This window comes from Rhodnius prolixus, unplaced genomic scaffold (genome assembly GCF_049639745.1).
Source record: "Rhodnius prolixus isolate KJV_2025 unplaced genomic scaffold, Rpr scaffold_6, whole genome shotgun sequence".
In the NCBI taxonomy this organism is placed as follows: domain Eukaryota; kingdom Metazoa; phylum Arthropoda; class Insecta; order Hemiptera; family Reduviidae; genus Rhodnius; species Rhodnius prolixus.
Window position 1 is genome coordinate 6901205 of NW_027411634.1, and position 25412 is coordinate 6926616.

The window sequence follows — 25412 nt, forward strand, 5'->3', positions numbered from 1 at the left end:
GAGAAAAAAAAGTTTGCTAATCAATAACTCACTTGTTAAGTTACTGTAGCTCTTCTTTGAATTTTAATTTACTTCTTTGCCTACGTATTACTTAGTGTAAGATATTCTTTAAATGACTATCCAAAATTTCTATGATTTGTATTTGTATTTATTTAGTATTTATTTCTTTATAAACTTCCTGAACACATTATTCTCATAAAAACTGATTTGTAAGAAATCTCGGACTGCTTTATTGAACGCTAACGGTTCATAATACTTCTACATTTTACTTCTTTTATATATTTCTCTCAAAAAATATATTCTTCTCTTTATTTTGTGTGCGTCATCTGATGTAGCATGTTTGAAGAAATAAAATAACTGTTTCGACGTTTTATCAGTGGTATGTTGAAACATTTTTTTCCTTACTAAGAGTGTATATTTTAGTATGAAATTATCAAATGAAAATCTAATTGATTCATATTGAGACATCCTCAAGCTTGAAGCTCACACTCCTTCAGATGATTACGTTTATGTTTTTAAAGAATAACCTTGTAAGTCTTGCTTTGATTGAATAGGTAAGTAAAGGTAAGATAGCCAAAAATGTGAAGACCTAGTCCACTCCACCAGTCTATGGCAAAATATAAACCGTCGAGGCAAGTTTAGCCCGACAGCTGCTCATTGTATATAAGGGAGAAAATTCTAACATAATAATAGCAACTTTCCACTATCCAGCTGATAGGATAGTTATAGTGCTCAAGAGAACAAAACTTCGTAATGTGTTGTTTACAGAGGAATATATAGCGAACGCAATTTCAGAGCGAGTTATGAACAAAAAAACATTCAAATCTCAATATCTTCTTAATTTATGGATCTGTACATATGAAAATATAGCCCAGAATTGAGGAAAGTGTAGTGAAGTGATGCGAACTATGAGAGCTCGGCGGTCAAAATTTTGAAAAACCGTGACTTAACTCTGGTGCCGTGTCTCCGAGAAGGAAATTATGCCATATCCTTATTCTCAAAACTTACTTTACTTTTTCCGGCTTTATCCAATCAGCTACTAAGGTTGCCATCGCAGTCCAGCCCCGCTCTACACTTAACCCTGTCTCTTCAGGCGCCTTCATTTAAACCACGACCGGCCATTTCCTCCCCCAGTCAATCGCCCCAATGTTGCCTAGGACGTCCTCTTCTACTCCGTCCCTCGGGAATCCACTCCAACACCCTCTGCTAGGCCACCCCGTTGGGCTCATTCTCTTAACATGGCCAAACCAAACCAATTTCCTTCTCATCTGCCTCTCCCCAACATCCTCGACCACTCCCATTTCCCCTCTCACCGTCTTCATTTTTCACCCTTCTAATCGAGTTTTATAGATGGACCTACGCCAGAAATCCATTTCTACAGCTCATAGCTTTCTTCTCAGCTTTTGCGAAACAGTCCATGTTTCTGACGCATAAAGGAGGATTCCTTCGATGAGGGAATAAAAAATTCGTCTTTTATTTTCTTTGGACAATGCCGAGCTCTACAGCACTGGATGCAGCATTCTTGTTGCCTTCCTTGCTTCTCCAATCCGTGTCTCTGTATCTCACAATCCGATCCTCCACTCAGCACCAAAATCGATCCCAAAAACTTAAATTCCTGAACCAATTTCATTCTTTTTTCTCCAACCTCCAAATCCTCCACATCACAACCTATTCCCACATAATATGTTTTGTCGAAATATATTGTCAAGTCCCATATAGCGTACTCATTTCTGAGCTTCCGCATCATAAATTCCAAATCTTCTTTTTCTTGAGAGGGCACTATCTGTTCTCAATATACACAGTAATTATTATTCTCAATCAATTTCTTCTAAGCACTCCACAAATCGCTTAAGCATTATTTAAAATTATATAATAATTTTTTGTCTCTGTCGATGCGTGTCACCCAAAATGAGTTCGCGTGTCCACCTCTTCTGACACGCGTGTCATAAGGTTCGCCATCACGGGGCTGGTCAGACACTGTCTTCATTTTTACAGCATACATTTATGCTCATGAGTTATCCGGTAGATTACATGTATTTCATAAAATACTTTTGTAAATTATAGACATTTTTCAAAACATAAATCCTAATTATATGTGTTTTGTTATTTTATTTTACCCCATACACATATGTGTAATCCATTATTATTGTATTACGCAAGAATAAAGAAATCACATATAATTTGTACGCATGATAGTTTTTTGTATTGTTTTTCTTCTTCTTTTTTCTGGTTATCACTTTATATTCTGTTGGAAGATCAGCAGACGGAAAGTGTTTTTTGCCTCTCACCAGTTTGAGTACTTGTATGTAATATTTATTTTGAATGCAGTACTTTCTCTTGGCTTGTAAGAACGTGATATTTTTTTTTTTTTTCTTTGTAATACGATTGGTCACATCTTTTCTTGTACGTTTTGTAGTTTGTTACGTCAGTTAGTTCCATCTACCAATAGTAATTGCTATAGAAGAGTGTAGTTTTATTAGAACGTACATGAGCTAGATATGCTCTTTAGGGTGGAAAGGGGGGGGAGAGGCGAATCTAGTAAATTAATACTTTTCAGTTAACACGTATTGGTTAATTTTATAGTGAAGTGTTAAGCTATGATGTAACATGTTCATTATTCTGATATGGTTAGTTAGTATTTCAACTCTTTTTTTATTAACTTTCGTCCAGTTCTTCGAATTTCAACACGACCACATGAATTTGATTGAAAATTGTAGCTTAAATTTGATTTTCATTGGAAATATTTAATTAATTTTACTTTCTCCTAGTGTTCAAATCATTTTTTCAAAAAATAAGCTTTAGTTTTTATTTATGTAATAGTTAGAAATAATAATTGTTTTCAGGGTCGAGTAATTGGCCAAAGTGTCTTGGATAGCACACGCTTTTTGAAGATTAGCTCAAGGTTTTGTTAGTCACTAGTGCAATGTTTGTAGATAAATACTTGTTATTTTTTTCTTTTCTTATGAATTAAAATATTATGTTGATCAACATTACAATTATTTAAACAAACATAGTTGGCAAAAAAACACAATAATCCAAACCAAACTAACGCTGTGCATTGTTAAAAAAATATAGAGTACGAAAACCAAATCAACAATACAAATTTTTCTATTTCAGGACAATAACATTTTTCCCTAATAAAATATCGTTCTTCCGTATAATACTTCCGGAAATAGTAGAGATATAAATCGAGTATACTTCCTGGGCTGTCTATTGTAACTGTTACATCTACTAGTTAACTGTTGCAATACAGTTTATCCGATATACAGGGTGATCCATTTAAAACGCACCAATCGCTAATAACTTTTTAAGAAAGCGGAATTTCGAAAAATCCACAAAGTAAACTATATGTTTTTTTTGGTCTAGTTTTCAAATTTTCTAACCCCGATGCTGTATCTTTATTTTTGGCGGAGTTACGGCTAAAAAACCAATTGAGATTTCATGAGGACCACTAATTTTGACAATGATTGTGAAAGCTACATAAAAACTTGTGAAAAATGCCGTTAACCCCGTTTCGATACCCCTAATATTTGTCGAGATATTTAAGATCAAAGTTACAATTTTATCTATTCGCGAACGGTTTTCGATATTAATTTTCTACCAGAAATACGAGTACACGTTTTGGGAGGTCCTCTGACTGCAAAAAATGTTATTGGTGACGCAAAGAACAAAAATAATAATAATTGAAGATTTTAAAACATGTAGTGTAATGTAATGGTTGTGGGTGAATCAGGATAAATTGGTTTTATCATCAAATAAAAGCAATCATCACATCATTTTAATGTACTCCGTAATCATAGGTCAAGAAGTCTTGCATACTGGATGCATTAAAATGATATGATGATTGCTTTTATTTGATGATAAAACCAATTTATCCTGACTCACCCACAACTATTACATTACACTACACTTTTTAAAATCTTCAATTATTATTATTTTTGTAATTTGCGTCACCAATAACATTTTTTGCAGTCAGAGGACCTCCCAAAACGTGTATTTCTGGTGGAAAATTAATATTGAAAACTGATCACGAATATGATAAAATTGTAACTTTGATCTTACATAACTCGACAAATATTAGGTATATCGAAACGGGGTTAACGTCATTTTTCATGGTTTTTTATGCAATTTTCATAATCATTGTCAAAACTAGTGGTCCTTATGGAACCCTAATCGGGTTTTTAGCCGTAACTCCGCTAAAAATGATGATACAGCGTTGGGGGTGGAAAATTTGAAAACTAGACCGAAAAAAACATATAGTTTACTTCCTGAGTTTTTTCGAAACTCCGCTTTTCTAAAAAGTTATTAGCGATTGGTACGTTTTAAATGGATCACCCTTGTATATATTTCATTTCTGTAAACTTCGTTAGAAATTGCTACATCTCTTTGTAGTGATGCAAAAAAAAAAAAAACGGGCAATAAAAACCTAAAATGTTAGGCAAGGTTAGCGATTTAGAAATCCCAATATTTGTTCAAGGAATTAGCAATTACAGGAGGGCAGCACGTCATTACAGTTATACTGATTATTTAATATTGTTCAGATAGGTCGAAAAAAAGAAAAGAGCAAATCTATATTTAGACTCGATTTTATGGCGAACGTGTTCCACTGATTAAATAAAACTAAATTTATGTAATTTCATGAACAAAAATATTGTACAATATAGATTACTTCAACGTTATTGGTTTATTGATTGATCAATATTGATTATTTTTAAGAAGGTACCTATCCAAAATTATCCGTTCAATTTAGATGGTTAGAGGTAGTGTTTTTTAAAATCAAATTACATGTACTATTTGAAAAAATTATTGTGAGCATAGCTTTTTATAATCCCAGAGAAGGAAGTACACTTAACAATATGTAATTTCCAAAATGGGTCCAGAGTGCAGATTTCCAATGAACTTGCTATCTTCGGATGAACAAAAAAAAAAGGTTACCTTTCTTGACTTTTTAAACTAGGGATGCTAGCTTATTCTTTTTGTTGAATGTTCACCCACTGTCTGATCCCTAAATAAATGCAAATTAAGGAAAGTGAAATGACGGTTCCACTTCACAGATTTCATTATATAAAAAGCGATTAACAAAAAAAAAAAGAAGAAAAATTGAATACATGAGACAGGTTGTCTGCAAGTTTAAAAATGTTTTTTAAAAATAATTCCTTCACTGCACGTGTAAAACATTTTTGGGTCTTAAGGTATCCAAGGACAATATGGCTATTAATCAAAGTAAAAGAAATGGAATAAAAGAGCGACAAAATATTTACGTAACTTTTAATAATATTAATAAATTAATTCAAACTTTAGTAACATCTTTTAAAGGCCTTAGGGCACTTAAGGCATGTTTAAAACTTAGTCATTTCTTAGTTTGAACTTGTAGGGTAACTTTCCAATCTCTATTTAACAATATCCGCTGTTCTTTTATTTTTAATTTTTAATGAATCACTTGTTGTTTACATTTATATTCATGGAAGTGTAATATTATTACTGACAGATCGCCTTTAGGCTTTCTGATGTAATCTTGATATATAGATTGTAACTATACCATCTTGAATTACACCATCTTAGTTAAAGAGCATCCCATTTAAATATTTTTCATTATCAGTTTGGTCAATTCAGGGCATTATATTAAATAAAATTAAAAATATTTACATCGTGAAAACGTCTACCTAACTTTCTCTTAATCCAATTACATCTTTATTTCTCAGGAAAGGGTGTTGGTGTAGTGGTTATGAAGCGTGGATTTGTAAGTGCTTGTAAGTAAAGTATGTGCTTGCTTCCGCCCATTACATCTAAACTGGTAACGTTAAGCCTCGCCTTACTTTTACTTAAATTTTCCTGAGAAGTTCACTTCATCTTTGCTAAAAAACGTCAACTCAACTTTTAAATACTAACACTGAATTTTTCTTCCTACAAAAGTAATAGAAAAGTTCTGTGTGACAAATCCAAAATAGTTTTTACCAAAACAACAATCAAATCCCAACATTCACAATTATTTTGAACAACAATCGCCCTTTCAACATGCTTATTATGCAACTTACAAGTTATAACATTAATCCAAGATAACATAACCTTATAAAGAACCTATTTAAAACCTCAAGCCACAAAAGATCGATCAATGGAGTGAATAAAAAAAAGACTGGAATGACATTAGATTCAATAACCGACTGACCGCTTTTAATATTTCTATTTAGTTATGCAATTGCACTTTTAGCAACAAGGTGCTCTGATTTCCTAGTTCAGCTAACTAACCAACGGGATGTCATCTATAATAGACAAACCTTCATAAAAGTAGCAAATCTACTCTGTCAAGTAACTGGACAGTTCTGGTTTTCTGCCTTTGCAATCTTTTCAGAATCAATTCAATTTCCACAATCTAGCAATCGGAGTACAAGTAAGGTCTTATTAAGACCAAATCGTGGAGGAGTTTCGTTCTTCGCCCTAGTTTTTCCCAAAACAAAGACAATTCACTAGTACAGGGTGCGACAGCATAACTTCCTTGTTTCAAAACTTAATCAAACCCATTGTATGAATCAGAACATTTTTATTTGCTTTTTTATAATGAAGGTGCATGCCTAAAGTTTTGTTTTACATAGTTTTGAAGATAAAATCAGATAGGTGACGTCCACCATTCTACATACACTGAGTAAACCGATTTCTGGCGTTTGTCATGACTCTTGCCAGCATAGCAGGCGTTATGTTGCCAATTTCTTCCTGGATGTTGGTCTTTAAATCTTGTAGGGTCCTTGGACGGTTCACATAAACAAGGGATTTCAAAAAACCCCATACAAGGGGCCAAATCGGGAGAACGGGCCGGCCACTCCAAATCGCCCCTAATTGAGATGAGGCGCTCTGGGAAGTGTTCCCTCAAAACAGCCATCGTTGCTCTTGAAGTGTGTGCCGTTGCACCGTCTTATTGGAACCAAATTTCCCCTAAGTACACCTCATCTAGTCGTGGGGAAAATAAAATTCCTGTAACATGTTTACACTGTCACTGCGACTTCATTTTCCTCAAAGAATCAGGGGACCAATAATTCCAGCTGAGGAAACTGCACACCACACTGTGACTTTAAGTGAACGCAAAGGCCCTTGATGCAATTCAACATCCAGGAAGAAATTGCCAACATAACGCCTGCTATGCTGGCCAGAGTCATGACAAACGCCAGAAATCGGTTTACTCAGGGTATGGAGAATGGTGGACGTCACCTGATCTGATCTTGTCTTCAAAACTATGTAAAACAAAACTTTAGGCATCCACCTACATTATAAAAAAGCAAATAAAAATGTTCTGATTCATACAATGGGTTTGATTAAGTTTTGAAAAAAGGAAGTTATGCTGCCGCACCCTGTACATTCCCTGAAGAACAGAACCTTCTTCAATGCTTACCGTGAATTTTCAGTCATCATTGCAAATTGTCTTCAGCTAACAATCAAGTTACTTTTTTTAAAGTCTCCTCCCACCAAAAAAATGTACTTTTATACTTTAAAATAAATTTCTTGAACAATTAATCATATTTCGCAACCAACTTGCCGAGGGTGTAGCTAAACAACTTGTACAATAAAACACCTCATTTTCACACATTCATTGTTAATGGTAAAAAAAAAAAGCTTGGGCTAAACCCATGATCAAAAATGATAAATTATGTACACGTTTTGACAGTAAACAGTATCTAACGTAGTTATTACGTAAGCACGTGTATTTACTGAACACAGGTAGAGATGGTCTGCAAGTTACCTCTTGCCCCTACCCCCTCCACAAATGTAAATGCAAATACATAATATATTAACGTTTACGCATGTATCCGTACATGTATTGATGGTGAAAGGTAATTTCATTCACAATGCGTGTGGGCCGCCATGTTTGTAAATGTCACAGTCATCATTGCTGAAACTTGGGCTATTTCTTTATATTTACTGAATCGATTTATTGTTCGATTGATCAGTTTCTATTTTTTCCCTGGTAGCGATTTAATAACCAACTAGTTTTACAACTAAATCTGATGATTCTGTATCAAATTGCTTAATTTTATTTACTCAATAGTTTAGATTTAGTTTGGAAATGAGTGTTTCCTAAAAATCAGGTTTTAGTTCATCTTTTTTCTATTTTGAAATTATCTGTTTCAAAATAAGTAATTTGATTTTACTCATTCACATGACTTGCCCTAAATGAAATTATTGCAGTCGACTAATTAAGTACTTACGTCGAATTTTACTTTACTTATTGCAGATGTTCAGAATTTCTGCTTAACAAATATCTACGATTAAATAACAACCTAACCTAACTTAATCTAAACTGAATTATGTTAACCTTCTCACAAGTTATAGCAGCAATGACTTAGTTACGCTGTAAAAATTGTAATACACATTTTATTGTGTGTGTAAACATTTGCGTAATGTTAACATTGTTATGAACACTTCTATCTAGGAAAGGAAATATTAACAAAAGATGTGACAACTGCTTTTTTTAAAAAAAAAACGTGAAAAAAAGAAAATGTTCCCCTCACTTCTTGAATGACTTCCCATTTCCTTGTAGCAGAGTCACTTTATTGTTAGAAGTAAAATTTTTTTACTTCAATAACCTTTTTTAAAAGACTTATTTTTTCCTCTTTATTCACATTTAATAAAGCTATTTGTAAATGATAATTCTTTATTCGTTCTACTTTGATGATATCATCGATTATTCAACCAGAAAAAAGAAATAGAGTTTAAAAAATCCTTTATTCTTTTGTATTTTCTTGTTAACTGAAACGTTCGTTGGGAAATCCATGCGGAATTAGGAGATTCTGCGAATTCAATGGAAATATAAGTGGCGGAGGACCGCCCTTATCGTGATATAATGGGTTGTTATGTCTACCTATCTGTAATCATAATTTAAATCGATCATTACAAATTTTGGTGTATGATTTAGACATCCGAGACAATCCGGAAATAAGTTTCTGATTCGATTTCAGGTCAGAAGGTGAATAATCATTTTTGAAACGACATTTTCTTGAACATGGTACTAATTTTGATTATCTTTATTCTAGGTTTACCGTTAACACAGATCTAGAATTTCCATTTGAATTATTTTTTTGGTTTAGGTGAGGGTCTTCTCTCTAAAAAGCTATTTTAGTCTAGCTAGGGTACGCTCTCATGAAATATATATACTGTTATTTTGAAATAATGGTGCCCAAAATGTAAAATACGAAGGAAATATGATGATTGGAAGTGTCATATTACTGAATATACAGGGTGATCCATTTAAAAGGCACCAATCGCTAATAACTTTTTAGGAAAGCGGAATTTCGAAAAAACCTACGAAGTAAACTAAATGGTTTATTTTTGGTTCTAGTTTTCAAATTTTTCACCCCGCGTATGCAGTCATTCTTATTACTTAAAAAACTATAATACTTTTTTTAATAAAGTGTAGTCCATACGCGGGATTCGAACTGGGGATCTCCCACTTACAAAGCCACGCTCTTGACCACTAGACCAACACCCGCCCATCCCTGGCAAGATTTTCTTACCGTAATCACAGTTCAAGAAGTCTTGCATACTGGGTGCATTAAAATGATGTGATGATTACTTTTATTTGATGATAAAACAAATTTATTCTGATTCACCCACAACCATTACATTACACTGCATGTTTTAAAATCTTAAATTATTATTATTTTTTTTCACTTTGCGTCACCAATAACATTTTTTGCAGTCAGAGGACCTCCCAAAACTGGTGTATTTCTGGTGGAAAATTAATATCGAAAACCGATCACGAATAGATAAAATTGTAACTTTGATCTTAAATATCTCGACTAATATTAAGGATATCGAAACGGGGTTAACGTCTCTTTTCACAGTTTTTTATGTAGTTTTCATAATCATTGTCAAAACCAGTGGTCCTTATGAAACTCCAATCGGGTTTTTGCCCGTAACTCCGCAAAAAATTAAGATACAGCATCGCGAGTGAAAAATTTGGAAACTAGACCAAAAAACCATATAGTTTACTTCGTGGGTTTTTTCGAAATTCCGCTTTCCTAAAAAGTTATTAGCGATTGGTGCGTTTTAAATGGATCACCTTTTGTATAATAAGAATGAATAAAATAATTATTAAATAAGCTATCAAAGTAATTAAACATTGATATTTATTACTTCATGCTTTAAATAAATAGTATTCAAATAATACAAAAATATTTTTGAACGAACAGCAGAGTTAGAACAATACTATTTAATATTAGCTTTATTTATTTTCAAAATTTTTCTATTAACTTATTTAAATATGAATAATTAAACATTTTTGAATAATCATGAATAATGTTTACAATTTGAAAACAATTCTAACATTTGAAAGTTTTAACATGTTCAGCGCTTCATTTTATTACAAAAGTGTGGGCGATGCTTAAACGATAGTGAATGCAAATTAATTCAGGATAATTGGCGAAATAATGTTATTGAAGAGTGTGTAGTTTAAGGTTAATCAGGCGGATGGAACATTAAGCTGTTGAGGTAGAGGATGGCATTGTTTATAGATGAGGGTTAATGAGCGGAAGAGACCTCACGTTCTAAAGATAATCCTGAAGTCGGCCCGTAGGATATTTAGAATGTTGTAGAGCTACAAGAAGTTATAGTCTGTTAAGTTATACCCTGGTTTCCGGGATCCATTTATGACCAACATAACCTCCTGGGCAAACATTGAAAAAAAAATGACTAACATGGTAGTACATTCTCTATTGATAAAAAATGGTGAGCATGAAACGAGTAAGATCTTTCTGGAGGCCCTAGACTTCTCTAGGGATACTGCGATCTGTGTAAGAGAGATCTTCTCTCTTACTGTCCAATGTGATACCGGCGCCGTATTGTCTGCATCGAGAGAACAATGTTCGGAGAACCAAAGAATGGCTCCGAGCGGCAATGACCTCAATCAAATGTATAAACTGCCCTGACGTGATTTGTTTAATTTCCGGTGTTGTGTTCAGTCACCTGAAGTATATACTTGAATATAGTATAAAAATTTCGTTTACAGCGCCAAATATGTTCATTTTTCCGACATTAAAACAATATCTACTATACTCTAAAGAATCATTCATAAACTTCAGACAGAAATAAGTTAAGACCTATATCAAAAACATTTATACAGAGAAGAACGAACAGATTAAGCTTATTGAAGTCACTAGATGCGCTTGAGGTAACCTTCTATGACAGTGCATTGTATTTAGTCAGGTGTTGTTCGTTGGAGACAGGTGTGGACTCAAACAGGGGTTGTCGGGTGACTCACTCGAGTGGATCTACCACACACTCAGTAATGTTACTGGCTTAACAATATTATTCACTTTCAACCAAACTAGAATAACATTTCTCTGTAAATTAGTTTTCTCAATTATTTGAACATTTTCTCTAATGAATGTACCATCATTTATTTTCTCTTTCTCTAATAGCTTAGTGCGTGAGAAAATATTTTCTCTTTCTCTAATAGCTTAGTGCGTGAGAAAATATTTTCTCTTTCTCTAATAGCTTAGTGCGTAAGAAAATATTTTCTCTTTCTCTAATAGCTTAGTGCGTGAGAAAATATTTTCTCTTTCTCTAATAGCTTAGTGCGTGAGAAAATATTTTCTCTTTCTCTAATAGCTTAGTGCGTGAGAAAATATTTTCTCTTTCTCTAATAGCTTAGTGCGTGAGAAAATATTTTCTCTTTCTCTAATAGCTTAGTGCGTGAGAAAATATTTTCTCTTTCTCTAATAGCTTAGTGCGTGAGAAAATATTTTTACATTGAGTTTTGACGAGAAATACCAAAATTTTTTCGATGACCGTTGAATACTACTGGAGAAAACCTTTGAACATTGCAGATTTCCCGGAATTAAGCGGAAATACGATTTCTCTCAGACAGGTTTGATCCTGTTTTTCCCTAACTTTAAGGAAAATGGCCTCAACGATTTTTCTTCAAAATTCATCTAATATTTTCTCAAATTTGTTTATTTTAATTTTCTACAAGTGATGTAGAGCATAGATATTTAAACCTCTAAAGATTCAAGCCAGTATAATGTCCAATGGAGTCTCCACAACATTCGATTTTGGAAGAGGAGCTGACTGTATTAAGAGAGCGACGTTTTTGGGTACAAAAAGAAGACCAAAAAAGGTCAATATTGAAGTGAGGAATGGACTCAAAATCATCCACTACTAGAATATTTTTTGTTTAATGTAAAATCATATTTTAGAAATCAGCTCATCACAAATAAGTGCATCAATGTAAAGTAGAAAGACATTTAATTAATAGAAAGTAGATTCAATCCTAACACTAAATTGATGTCAGAGGCTGGGAAGAGGTTGATGTTTAATTAAAATTAATTTAGTCATTATAAAGTCATCACAAATTAATAATACGTATTACTTATAAAGAGTCTTTTTCGCTCTTTTTTTAAAATGTTTTCAGTAAAAATATCTTGAGGTACAGGTACATTTTTTCTTTATTTTAATTTTTTACTCGCAATTACCCTCCCCCCCTCCACTCAAAAATTTCTAGAAAAACGTCATGCAGTTAGTATCGTTCCATTTAGAGAATTAATGGTCAGAATGCGAGTCTGGTCGATTTCACGCCGGACTATTGTCCAGTCAGGTATTAAACGAAATAATGGTATAATTATTGCCAAGCGGTAGAAAGTGGAACTATTTTAGAATTTCAATGATTAAAACCTAACCTAACCTGAATGTGTAAGAGGTGGACGCAGTTATCCATCATTTTTTTTTTAAAAAAAACTTTCTTGTATACTTTAGTAAAAGTTCATAGAGTTGCATTTTGGAGTTTTACACAGAAATCTATGTAAAAGTGAATTAAGGTCTATGTGCCTTTCTGTTCACGGTCTGCATAACTAGAGAACAAAGATTGCTCACATTCTAAGTTTGATAGATCGTTTAGTTATCACTAAGGGACTCAGTAAATAAGGTTTGGGACAAGATCAACACTTTATTGAATCGATTTACAATTCAACAAAAAAAAAGGTTAAGTAATCGCCTACTTTTTCAGGCGAGACTTAACGTCCAACTACCAATTAGGTGTCGTGGACGGAGGCGACTAGCAAACATACTTTACTGTAAATTTCTTTTATTAACCATTAAATAAAATCCAAGGCCTAAGACCGGGAATCGAACCCAGTACCACAATACATATTAATTATTATTAATTAGCTTTGCAGGTCTCGCCTCTCAACCGCTCGGCTACCGTGGCGCCTACAATTTAACAATTCAGATTAATTTTTTCTCAAAAAAATTTTTTGCATAAAAATTAATTTTAGGACAATTTTAAGAACAAAAATATGGGTAGACTTTCCTCTAACATGGCATTTATACGTTCTTGCCTTGTTTTATAACATTGCTAAATTACCAAATATATTGTAAAATTGCTTAACCGAAATTGAGAATCTCTAGAACGATTCCTTTTTAACTTAACGATTCCATGTAAATTGATTTTAAGGAATGGTTTTAGTTCTAGAATCTTTAGAGATTTTTCTATTGAAAATTATAGAAAATACGAAAATATCGATCGGTACAGCCTCATTTACCAATAGATCGACATTCTTCTGTGTATTGTGCCCGTTCGTATCTTCACAGGATCAATAAAAGGTCCTCTCCTCTTTGCGCAGATTGCAATGAGGAGGAGGATTTCAAACATATAATAATGGATATGTCCACGTTATGTGGTAGAAAGGAAACACAAATGTTTGACGACATTTACAGGTATTTAGATGCACCATTTCGCTACAAAGACATAATATTCTCCACCAACATCTCTGTGCTTAAATCTATAGCAGAGCTAGCACAGAAATATGAATGTATTTAAAAGTTATAGAATGAATGAAAGAAAATGATTAGAGAAGGATTACGGTGATTTTAATTTCGGTTAAGCTATAAGGATGGCAGGAATATAGAGTACTGATCCATCCATTAGTTGTAAGGTTTATGTAAATAGTTGTCTATAGTAGAGGAAGGAATGTGTGAAGCGAATGTATTTATAAGTAAGAATGGAGAGTGAGTGATATTCTAGTGATAAGCACCTAGACGATGCTGGCTGTATGGCGAAGTCAATGCCCAAAAAAAATTATGCCCGGTTAGAAATGTAAAATTTATTGAATTGCTACGTTAGACGAGATCATAACTACGCTTCATCCTAAGAAGCCCAATTTTGTTCAAGAAAATTATTGCCTGGCCCTATGGTTGGTTGAACTTATTTATAGAATCTAAAGTTACTGCCATTTCCTGTTTATGCAGGGCACACAGCCACAGACAGAAGTTTAAGAAACCAACTTAGGTATTTCCGATAACAACATAAATGATAATAATTATAATACTTCTTCTTTTGAGGCTTCAGAGAAAGTAAAAATTGTAACTAATTCTGTACTTTAGTGGTAGCACTTTAAAACTAGTCCAAGGATGAAGGCAAAAACTGCAGCCTCAGCTCTCTTAAAGGAAGGGAATTTGTTATTAAGCACCTGTAGGTGAAACTGTATTTATTAAATGTCAAAGAACGTTATCGCAGTGCTGCCCTAGAGAAGGTAAAAGTTTAAAGGTGTTTAATAGATCACCTGTAAATGGGGGGATATAGCCCAGTATTAAAGAAATTGGGGTTACCTTAGTAAATTTGCCGTTTATTATTATTATTCTTTTTTTTTGTAGCTGTAATTGTATCAAATCTCGTTAAAGCGAATCAAATTAGCGGCAGAGATTCTTTTTTAGACAATTTTGTCTACAACTTTTGCTACTGCATGTTTTAAAACAGAATGAATTCGATACAAATCGATACCAGCTGGCCGAACATTTTGTACCATTTACATTGTTTAATTGGTAAACATTTCATTCTATGAATGAAATTCGAGAACAGAAAACAGATTATTGAATATAAAAAAATATTCTCTTTTACACAGTAATCATAATTAAGGCAGGATAATGAACATATAGGATGCAACTTTCCCTCTCTGTTTTCCGCTCAGTAGACCGGATGTACTAAACAATGTACAAGATTCAACAGAGGTAGGCTGTTATTACGATAATGCTATAGCAACAGAAATACAGTGTAATATTGCTATTTTTATGGTATAACTAATAAAACAACTGAATAATTGAAAAACTGCAGATTTCTGTTGTTTTTTTCCATAGTTATTTACTGCGCTTATTTACTGGCAGGGAAAGTAGCGCGATCGTGCCCAGATATCCGATTTCGAGTATTCGAGAGGGAATATCCGCTTTCAGGGGGCTACTGGGTCTGTGGTCTCTAGAAGAAAATGGGCAGTATTAGAATGAGGAAGTATTTACACCTGTATATGGAAACTCCTTCTTAAAAATGAAAAATTGAAAGTAGCTTTAAATTTCATTTGAGTACCCCCACGAGACCGGATATAGAAGTGATGGAGGGGATAGCCTCAAAAATGATTCCTACGATTGATTTTCTGCAAACAAAGTATACTCTTAGCCTTCATTTAAACCTTCAACGTTTGTAGGAAACATTTGTCCTAGAAAATTCGTTTTAGGGCACTTCTAAAGTAGAGAAGGATGTGTAGACATCCCTAAAACGTATCATTACAGTGCAATGTATAGTCTTACTACCTAAACGCTATTAAGTAATTGGTGTTTAAGTATTATGAAAGTTTATTTTGTAACATATTTCTTGGTGAATTTGATGTAGAGCACTTCTGAGGAAACGAAACATTTGGCTGTAATTAACGGAATTGTCACTTATGTTTTTATTGTTGGCGTTAAATGTTCCGCTGAAATTCCAAGTATGAAGAAGAAGATTGCAGGAAACTTCCTGCGCCTTCAGGTACTCGTTTTGATTCATGGAAATCTGAATATCCCTCAGCAATTGACTACCCAATTGAACTAGATTCTGCCATTTTATAGAATTGCAAAAGCAGCACTTCAAAATTGGCAGACAGATTACAGTAATGGTAATAAAGGGAGATTCTATAAAACTATGGCAGATCAGTTACCTAGACAACCATGGTTTATGGGAACTGTCACTAATAAATGGGATGTTACGACAATAAGTACGTTGAGAGCGAACAACGCCGTGTGCGGATCGTATCTTCACAGGATCAAGAAAAGGACCTCTCCTCTTTGCGTAGATTGCAATGAGGAGGAGTATTTCAAACATATAATAATGTTATGTCCTCGTTATGTGGTAGAGAGGAAACGAATGTTTGACGACATATACAGGTATTTAGATGCACCATATCGCTACGAAGACATAATATTCTCCACCAACATCTATGTGCTTAAGTCCTATAGCAGAGCTAGCAATGAAATATGAATGTATTTAAAAGTTATAGCCGATTAGAATGAATGCAAGAAAATGATTACAGAAGGAGTACGTGATTTTAATTTCGGTTAAGCTATAAGGATGGCAGGAGCACAACTCGAGCTTATAGAGTTCAGGGTTGAAATGAAGTTCATGTTTACAAAGAAAACCTAACATGAACCTAATATTAGGCTTTCGTTTCTTTTAATGAAATACTTCTACATACTAACCCTGTTTACTTTTATTTTCTTAAGTTTATTAATGTCTTGTACTAGATTTCAATCGTAATCCGAGAACTGAAGGTCAAAAAGGGAAACTCAATCCGGCCGTAGAAGAGGTGCATGACCGTAATGGAATATTTGACTTACATCATCCACGGTCCTGTCCAATAATTTACGAATCATACTCGTATAGTGGCGTATCTTCCAAGGCTACCCATTTTGAGTGAAAAGAAAATTTAACTTATAAGTGTAACTTTTATCGGTTATTTTGAAATACATTTTATACAAATGTTTATTAGAAAATCTGGAAAAATACGACTTGATTTTTATTTAGGCTTCCGTCAAAACTGTGATGAAAATTTTTATTTCTTTCTTTAAAAAAAGTAGTAATGGTTTCGAGATTGTTCTTTAAACTTTCCAAACTACGTACAAAAATGAAAATTTAGCATTTTATTTGGAAAATTTATTTTTTATTAAAGCTGCTAGCTCAAGTTTTATTCGCCCTCCAATGGCCAATTTTTTGGGGGGATAAATATTCAAACATATCACGTACAGTACTTTCTATTTTGGTTTAGTCATCGATAATAAGTTCATACTGCAGTTTTGTAAAGCTCACATTCAAAAAGCTTGGTTTGAATATAAGTTATACTCTTCTAAATTTTATTCTCATTCTTTTAGCCAGTGACTCTTCAAATTTCATCATACCAAAATGAAATGTCAGCTAACTCCTCATTTAAAAAAATCTGAAATAATTATCCCCTTGAGGGTAAGCAATAATTTCACTTATGCAATTGAATTAATTGACGTTTTAACGTGTTATTTATTATAAATATATTTTTCCCCCTTACGTAAACGGAAGAATTGCTCACGTCAGTATTAATTAAGTTTAAATTTCTGGATGGGTTTTCATCTGGAATAGACCTATTTGTTGTTTTCTAAATTTGATTAAATTAAATTTAAATTTTATAATTCTATTTGAAATTCCATTTATATTTGGAATATTTTCTCTGGCAAAAATTATTTGCGGGTGATTGATAATACTAGAAGGACTCCAAAAGGTTTTAGCTCTGAAATTGAGGACCCACAAAATTTTTGAGTTGTGTTAAGGTTTTTAGGGTGAGCAATTCCGATTCTATACCATGTGCTACATCTAGGGAATGCCACGTTGAGGGATAGGGATATAGGGTTGTTATCGAGCATATTACTCACTGTATGAGTGAGAAGTTCAGCCACCTAATAAAAGAGGCAGCAGTCTTATCAGCATGGGCATGGAGCTAAAACTGAAGTGATACTGGAGCGATTTCTGTCTTGGCATTGTCTGAAAGAGTTAAGAGTTCCTACTCTTCTAGATCGAGCTCAAAACTCCTGTAGCGCAAAAACATCTATTATTTCAGTACCACTAAGATTTAAATCTGGAAAGTACCTAGATAGATCTGGGGTCCAATAAAGAAAAGGAGTACTTGAAGGATACGACTAAACAAAAAAACCAGGATGTTGTACTCTCTGCATCCAGAGGCTCCATTGGTAAGAGACAATAAAGATTAATATTGGTTCATACACATTATGAAAATGGAGGAGAGTTCAGGAGATGGATCCGATTAGAGCGCAGAAAGTGGAAGTTTACTGTGATGTAAATGATTTGACCAGCTGGAGTGTGACTCAGAACCTTTGGGGACTTCGTACTAGAAAAGGAGATAGCTTTTAGGATCAATACCGGTAAAGCCCAAGACCCAGAGCGAAGTAAGGCAGGAATCTAGTCGGTAATTTCTTCAGTCAAATTTTCTATCCTTTCAATAGAAAGTTAAATGGGAGTTTCCCTTTTAAAGTATGCTTTTTTCTATGAAACGATGAAGAGTTTTTCTATGTTTACATAAAAATGTAAACTTACGGACAACACAAGTATAAAGAAGTTTAATGATTAAAAAAAATACTTCTGTACAATATTTACTTCTTTACAACATAATGCTACTGTTTTTTTCCCTTTATACAATAATATTCAATTGAAATCGTGACCCATTATTATATACTTTCTTCCACATAACACCCTGTATTACATAGATATATAACCACATATCTAGTAAATATTACCAAATAGCTATTCTGTGTATACACGCCTAAGTATTTCTAAATGGTATAGCTTCTTTATTAACAATTTAGTTATGTATCTAATAGAGTTGTATATATTCAAAATAGTTTAGGTTGGTATTTTCTTTCTCTATCTTGAAGTACAATACATATGTATCTCTCTTTAATTTCATATGATCTATGTTGTAATAGCAGGAAACTAATCTGTTATGAATATTATGTGGTACGGTTTAATGTTTCAAAAAAAAAGGATCTTATAAAAAATAACAACTAAATATTCTGAACCAACATTCAATATTTTGTTGACTAATAATAATTTTGTTCTAATAACTAACTGGAACGCTCTCTCTACTACAGCCTTCTCAATTGGCTCAAACTTCTCGAATTGACTAAAAGTTCGAGTCAATTTGTTCGTAAAACGCTCCCTTACAATCAATTTTTCATTGGAAGAATTTTGAAACAGAAGACGAAAGCTGTTATCTGAAAAGATGTTTAAATGACGTATAATTTATGGTGTCTTTATGGAAATTTTGTATTTCCGGTTTAAACGATTATCTTTAAATTCAGAATTAAGGCCATCAATTTTTGGAATCTCACTGATATTATTTAAATTTAAAATTTTTGCAATATCATTGAAATAGTAACTTTAAAAGTGACTTTAATGTTGCCTTACCCTAGAACCAGCTTAATACGAAAATCTACATAGTTTGAAGATCAAGGGAAAAAGAAAAATTGGTCGGAACTTTCAAGACAATTTTGGGGAAAATCTGTATTCGATAAATGAGCACTTCCTGTAAATTTAATTTTTTCAAACTTTCTCGCAATGACTGTACTATACTGAAGTATTATTATTATTATTATTTATACGTTTTTTACGGTAGCGGACCTATAAGAAGCCTAACTTCGCAGTTACTCCTAGAAAACCTCACCAAAAAATTACATTTTCAGAGATAACTTGTTAAATAAAACTATTGTAGATGAACTTAGTATGTACATACTCAAAATACGGGGGAAAAAACGTTAGAACGTTTCGTCACTATACTGTCAATTCAAAGTTTCCCAATCTTAAATCCTTTTTCTTAATTAACAGATTTTAAAGGCAGTAGTTTCCGTAAAAAGTACAATTTGGAGCGGTCATATTTTTACGAAGAAGGAGAAAGTATAAAAAAATGAAATGTTTTAAAAATTTATTTAGAACGTTACTAAATTTATAACCTTCCGGTACGTCATAAACCAGTCACACCATTTTGTATGAGGACCCACATAAGAAATTTTTACTACCGGACTCTCTTAAAAAAACCTTACTTAATTAGTTTTTTAAAAAAAATAATAATTCCAAATTCTTTTTATATGAAATATTAGTTTTCTACTTAAATGGTGGCTGTAACGTATTTAAATTAAGTCTGCAATATTTTATCGTGATTCAAGTGAACATGTTCGAGCCTACAACACATACTATTTTTTAGAATTTATATTTATTTTCACTTCTTTAAAATAAAAAATAAATTTAGAGCACGGACAGCTAAATATTCTATATTTTTTGTAAAAGTTGTTCGGGATTTTTAGACAATTATTACTTCTTTAATTACACCCCCCAAGAAGCCTCTTTTTTGGGGGATTTTTGTGTACATGTATTTCTCTACAGCTCTTAAGATGGCCTTAAGCGGTGAAGGCTTGTGAATGCTTTATTTCAGATTTATTGCTTTTTTCGAATAATTTTTGAGCTTCCTTGGTTTCGAAAATAACCAGCAAATACAAAAATTTAAAATCACGTGGTTTTATAATGGAAACGTTCAATTTCTGGATAAATCACGGGAAAGTCAAGCTCGCTACGATTCTACTAAACCTATTTAAAGGGTAAAGTTCTACAGTTATATTTTATTGAGCTCAAAAGATTAAGAAATGATTTTGGAAATAAGAATTGAAAAGATAATAGTCAACAGAACGATTTATCACATGGTGACTTGATAATAAACAGAACGTTCTAGCAGCTTTGACATTTCATAAGTACGGCTAAGATCATTATTGAATGTCTAGAAGTAATTATAATGCCGACCATACTGTATCGGTAACCATGGATACCACGCTAGAAAAGTATCTTCTGTCTTGTTTCTCTTCATCGGTGTAACGGTCTTGGAATTATTAATGGGCTTTTTAAAAAATATTTTTTTATTAACAGTACATTATTCATTGAAATTGAATAGAGATATGGTAACTGGTTTTAAAGAGCTATTTGGTTTGTAAACATACTAATAGCGTCTTGGTTTTTATACGACTTAAGCCTAGGAACATAGGTAGGTTTCCGTACAGGACATTATGAAGGAACCTGAGACAACTGGATATATCATTCCTGCGGATTCTATGGCGCAAAGGAGACTGTACTATATCTCCACCAGCTTTGAGATGGCATCACTAGAGAAGGACTTGTAACCTAAGAATATTTGTTTAAGAGGGGTTGTTATATAGATCTGCCCAGATTCTAGCGGATGTCTTTAAAGCCTAATGCATTGTTCGTATTTGTTTAGATTCTTTGTCGCGGAACTGCATCTGAATTGCAGACGACAGTATCTCGGCTGGCGATGATAGCCTTTTTGGTTTAGTTATTTAAAGAAATTTTCGGACGAGATTCTTTAACTCAATGTTGAGCAACATTTCCAGTGCGACCTGAATCCGGAAACACGAGCGTGCTCTCTCATCACTATAATAGTAATCTTTCGAATTATGTACATAAATTTTGGTTCATTCATTATATTTATTTTATTTCATATATATTTTATCTAGTGTCTTTTTTCTTATATTATCACATTAATTTTATTATTTATCGAAGTTTTGATGCGCGATAAAGTTGCCGAGATTTATTCCGGATGCAACAATCTCAATCACGAATCGCAGTGCGTACTAGTATTTAAGAATACAAGCGTGAAAGGAAGTCCATGAATGAAGACTTTAAGGTTGATTCCTAATTGGAGGAGTGGCACGATAGCCTTCTTCAGGTTGCAACGCGCTTCTAAAACCCAATATTTCTCAATGCAGCAAGCCCATCAATTCAAAGTAAACTGCTTTTGCTGTAATGGATCTACTTTTAGTTGGCAAAAGCTTTCGATTAAGTCAAATTTTTAGGAAATCAGTGATTATGTTAACAATTAGTCGCTAAGAAATAATTACTTTTAAATCTCTAATCATCATTTTTGTGGTTAATTGAGATGAACTAAGTTTTAATTACTTAACAGAGAGAGGGAGAGAAGTAACTATTCTTATCTTCCACTACTGCGTGGTAATTAAAAGAGGCGTACCCCCTAATAAATTGAAGATAATTTATTTCTAGCCATTTGCAGACTAGATTGTAATTAGTGAACTAAAAAAATGTAAACACTGAGTGCACAGACCTGGCACAGATTACTGGAAGATCTGAACACCAATAGTTTTCTTGGGGGGCAAACCATACGACCGACTAAGTAAAAGTAGGACATTATACAAGCTAGAGCGTGTCACTGAATCAAGAAAGTGTTGTAAGGAATGAAAACTTTTAAGATAGATTCACTATCTATCTAATTAAATGTCCTCAATTTGGTGACAATTTTATGAAAATGAATTGTATGTTTAAGAAACACTAGACTTAAATGAACAGAACTAAAAAGACGCTCTCGGCAACTTAAAAGACTCTTAGACGATAGATCTAAACTCTCTCTAGACAACAAAAGACTAATTTATACTTCTATTTTGAGACCCATATGGGCGTATGGAATAGAGCTGTGGGGTTCAACCAAACGCTCCAATCTCCAAAGGATTCAATCTCTTCAATCTAAAATACTTCGAACTATTGTAAACGCTCCATTTTATGTCTCCAACCTGACTATACACACTGACCTTAACATTCCTTTTGAAACACAAGTCGCTAAAACAAGATACAGAAAACTCCACTTCAACCTGCAATCTCATATAAATCCTCTAGCTAAAAAATCTTTCTTCAAGAACTCTCCCTGATAACCTGGACAAGACGCCTTAAGAAACAGTGTGGCCTCGTGATCTCCTCTCAAATGAAGAGTGGGACTAACAGTCTGACGTTTTGGAGTGTTACCACTGGGGTAACTTCTCCACTCGTTTGCTTCATTTGTTTCGGTTTCCATTGTTAATTATAGCGCCAACGCGCTGATTGTAGCACAAATAAGCGCAAAAACAATAAAATAAATAATTAAATAATAATAGACCAGTAACCCCACGATCTTCTGCCTGCTTATCTCAGCTTCTCAGGTTGGTGCTTATATGCAGCTCTGACGGCTAACTAATGTCAACTGGGTTTCCATTCATGCAGGAGTATTTTGTGCACTGCATATGTAAAATGCAGTTTAAAAAAAAAATGATTTAAGGCACGCCAACAGCTGAGGTTATTGGCGCCTGGAGCTTTTTTCAGTGTACTGCCGTGCCTTCGGACAGTATTCTCTCGTTACAGACTGCACCGTCCATCAACGAACAGTGAGCTGTAAGAAGCTCCTGGGGAGAGAAAAGCTGGATTCGAACCCGGGACCCTACGCGTGGGATAAAGTGCAGTTGCAAAGTAAAATAACTAAATTCACGGAGAATAATGAAAGATCTATTAGACCAGCGAATGCAGATAAAATAACAAAAAAATAAATGAATAAATAAACAGTAAATAATAAAAAAAAATATAATATGAAAGTAATTATTTCTTAAAAACAGAATTATAATGTACTACCTTAAATGTTAACTTCTAAATGCTCAGCAGATTGCGGATTGTTGCTCCTTTCTTCGCCGATCATCGGCCATGTTTACTCTGTAACAGAAAAACATTATGTACTAAATAAATACGACTTTCTGATGTGGCGATTTGGAGATTGTTCCTGAGAATCAAATGGTGGAATCAAATAGAAATATGAAGCTCGCAAGGGCCTTAGATTTCTCGTGCACACATACGTTCACATTTCTATTAACCACTTGTTCACATCTAAGGGATTTCAAAATGTATTTCTGGAGAAAAAAAGAAAAGAATTTGACCCAATTGAAAGTAGAAATATGAAATCCATTCTGAATATCATCTTGATTGGGTTGAGTGTCAGCCCATGCGATGTTATTCCCAGTTTCTTGAATTGATCACGCTTGGTTTCCATTAATTTGAGTAGCCCCTTCACTTTTTCTTGATGGACCTTCCTGGCCATATTTTTGCAATGGCCAAACACAATAATTGGAGGTCATTATTTTTGGTGTCTGATTCATAGTTTCAATAGGATGAAAAAAATATCTGCCAGTTCCAGTCATGATATATTTTTATTCATCTTTACAAAGTAATGTCTATGAACAGAGAAGACAGAAAACGCATCAACCCTTTAATGAAGTAAAATGTTACATTGTAAATTAGTCCTGAAGATGACCAGGGACTAGGTCGAAAGCTCGGCATATTAAGAATATATCATGACTGAAACTGGCATTTTCTCATCCTATAATAATTGGAGTTAAATTAGGACAATATATTCTGCAGCTTCAATAGTTCAGTACTGAAAATACATGTTTTCTGTTTTAGCTAGCTTTGTATTACTATTTTTTTTAAACCATATTTTAATTCAGAAATGTACAGGTACTCTAAGCAGAAAGAGGAAATGAAATTCCCGCACATTCTTATCACCTTTCATTTGCATAGACTACCCCAGTAAACCCGCATGAACTCCAGCTTAAAGAAGAAAAGTAACATGTTAAAATAAGCCAGGTGCTATAAACATGTGATTGCTACTGCCTGCTCTCGAAATCCATTTGATCTGCGTTGTAGCAAAAAAATTACACTATTTTTTTGAGCCATAGAACTAGCACAATTCAACTAGCAACCATTGCAATCAATTGAATAATAATATTTTAATAATGTTTACAGTTATTTACAGTAATAAATATTTTAAATAAAAACTCACAATATTAATAAGAAGGCTCCCTAGATAACTATGGAAACGAGGACATTTAACCGCAATAATGTCATCTGTGTTTTATTGGCCAGGAATGTGTGTTTTACCACAATGACCTCAGTTTGCTGTTGGTTTTTCTTCTGCCAATTTTCCACAATTATTTTACGAATTTTCTAATATCTGTGAACTTACCCTCCTTAATTTTGCAGTCAAATATACATAATAGTTAAATAACAACTTCTCGTGATTAATGGAATCACATTCGCAAAAACATTTTGATTACGTATGTTAGAAATATTGAAGTATTATTGAACCGCTGCTTATTTTTACATATCGCTAGAAGAAGTAGGAGATGTTATCATCACGATCGCCCACTGGCATATGTAAACTCTAGATCTACTTTCACCCATAGATTTCAAGCCTAGTGGAGTACGTACTTTATACTTTGGCACTTTAAGCTTCCATCCCACGGGCACTCTAGATGGGGGTTGCAACATTTAAAAAAATAATAGTAAACACCTCCTAACGATATAAAGGGTAACAATCGGTGACAAGCGATTTATTTATATTTGCAACGCGTAAAGTATTTTTCAATTTCGTTAAATAAATATCAAATTGAATTTATCTGAACTAGATCATAATCAAGAGTTTGAAAAACAAAATGTATATACAAAAAAATGAAAATGTCAATAATTACATTTATAAATTTTTAATTCTATACAGCTAAGCAAGTACACTAAAAATGTATAATTATTTATTTGGCCATGACATAATAAAAATCTTCAGAAGATAACTTAACCTTTTGCGCATGTTCATAAAACTATTGCACATTTAATGTTTTTAAATATTATTAGTTAATATTGAAAGCTGCTATAAGTACTGACAGAATGCGATGGGAAAAATAATTACAAGTGTACCGATAACAAATTATTAAAGAACTGGTTTGAA

General features: G+C 33.3%; 1 protein-coding gene and 1 long non-coding RNA gene across 2 annotated transcripts in view; one reads left to right on the plus strand and one right to left on the minus strand.

Annotated features, from left to right (window-relative positions):
• LOC141461386 (uncharacterized) overlaps nt 1-25412 on the plus strand; it is a 153626-nt gene that overhangs the window by 26550 nt on the left and 101664 nt on the right. The gene's annotated exons all lie outside the window — the stretch shown is intronic.
• The window catches only part of LOC141461390 (uncharacterized), a 37568-nt gene continuing 35195 nt past the window's right edge, over nt 23040-25412 (minus strand). The window contains exon 3 of the long non-coding RNA XR_012462832.1: nt 23040-23350. This is a non-coding gene — a long non-coding RNA (uncharacterized lncRNA). The remainder of the gene's footprint in view (nt 23351-25412) is intronic.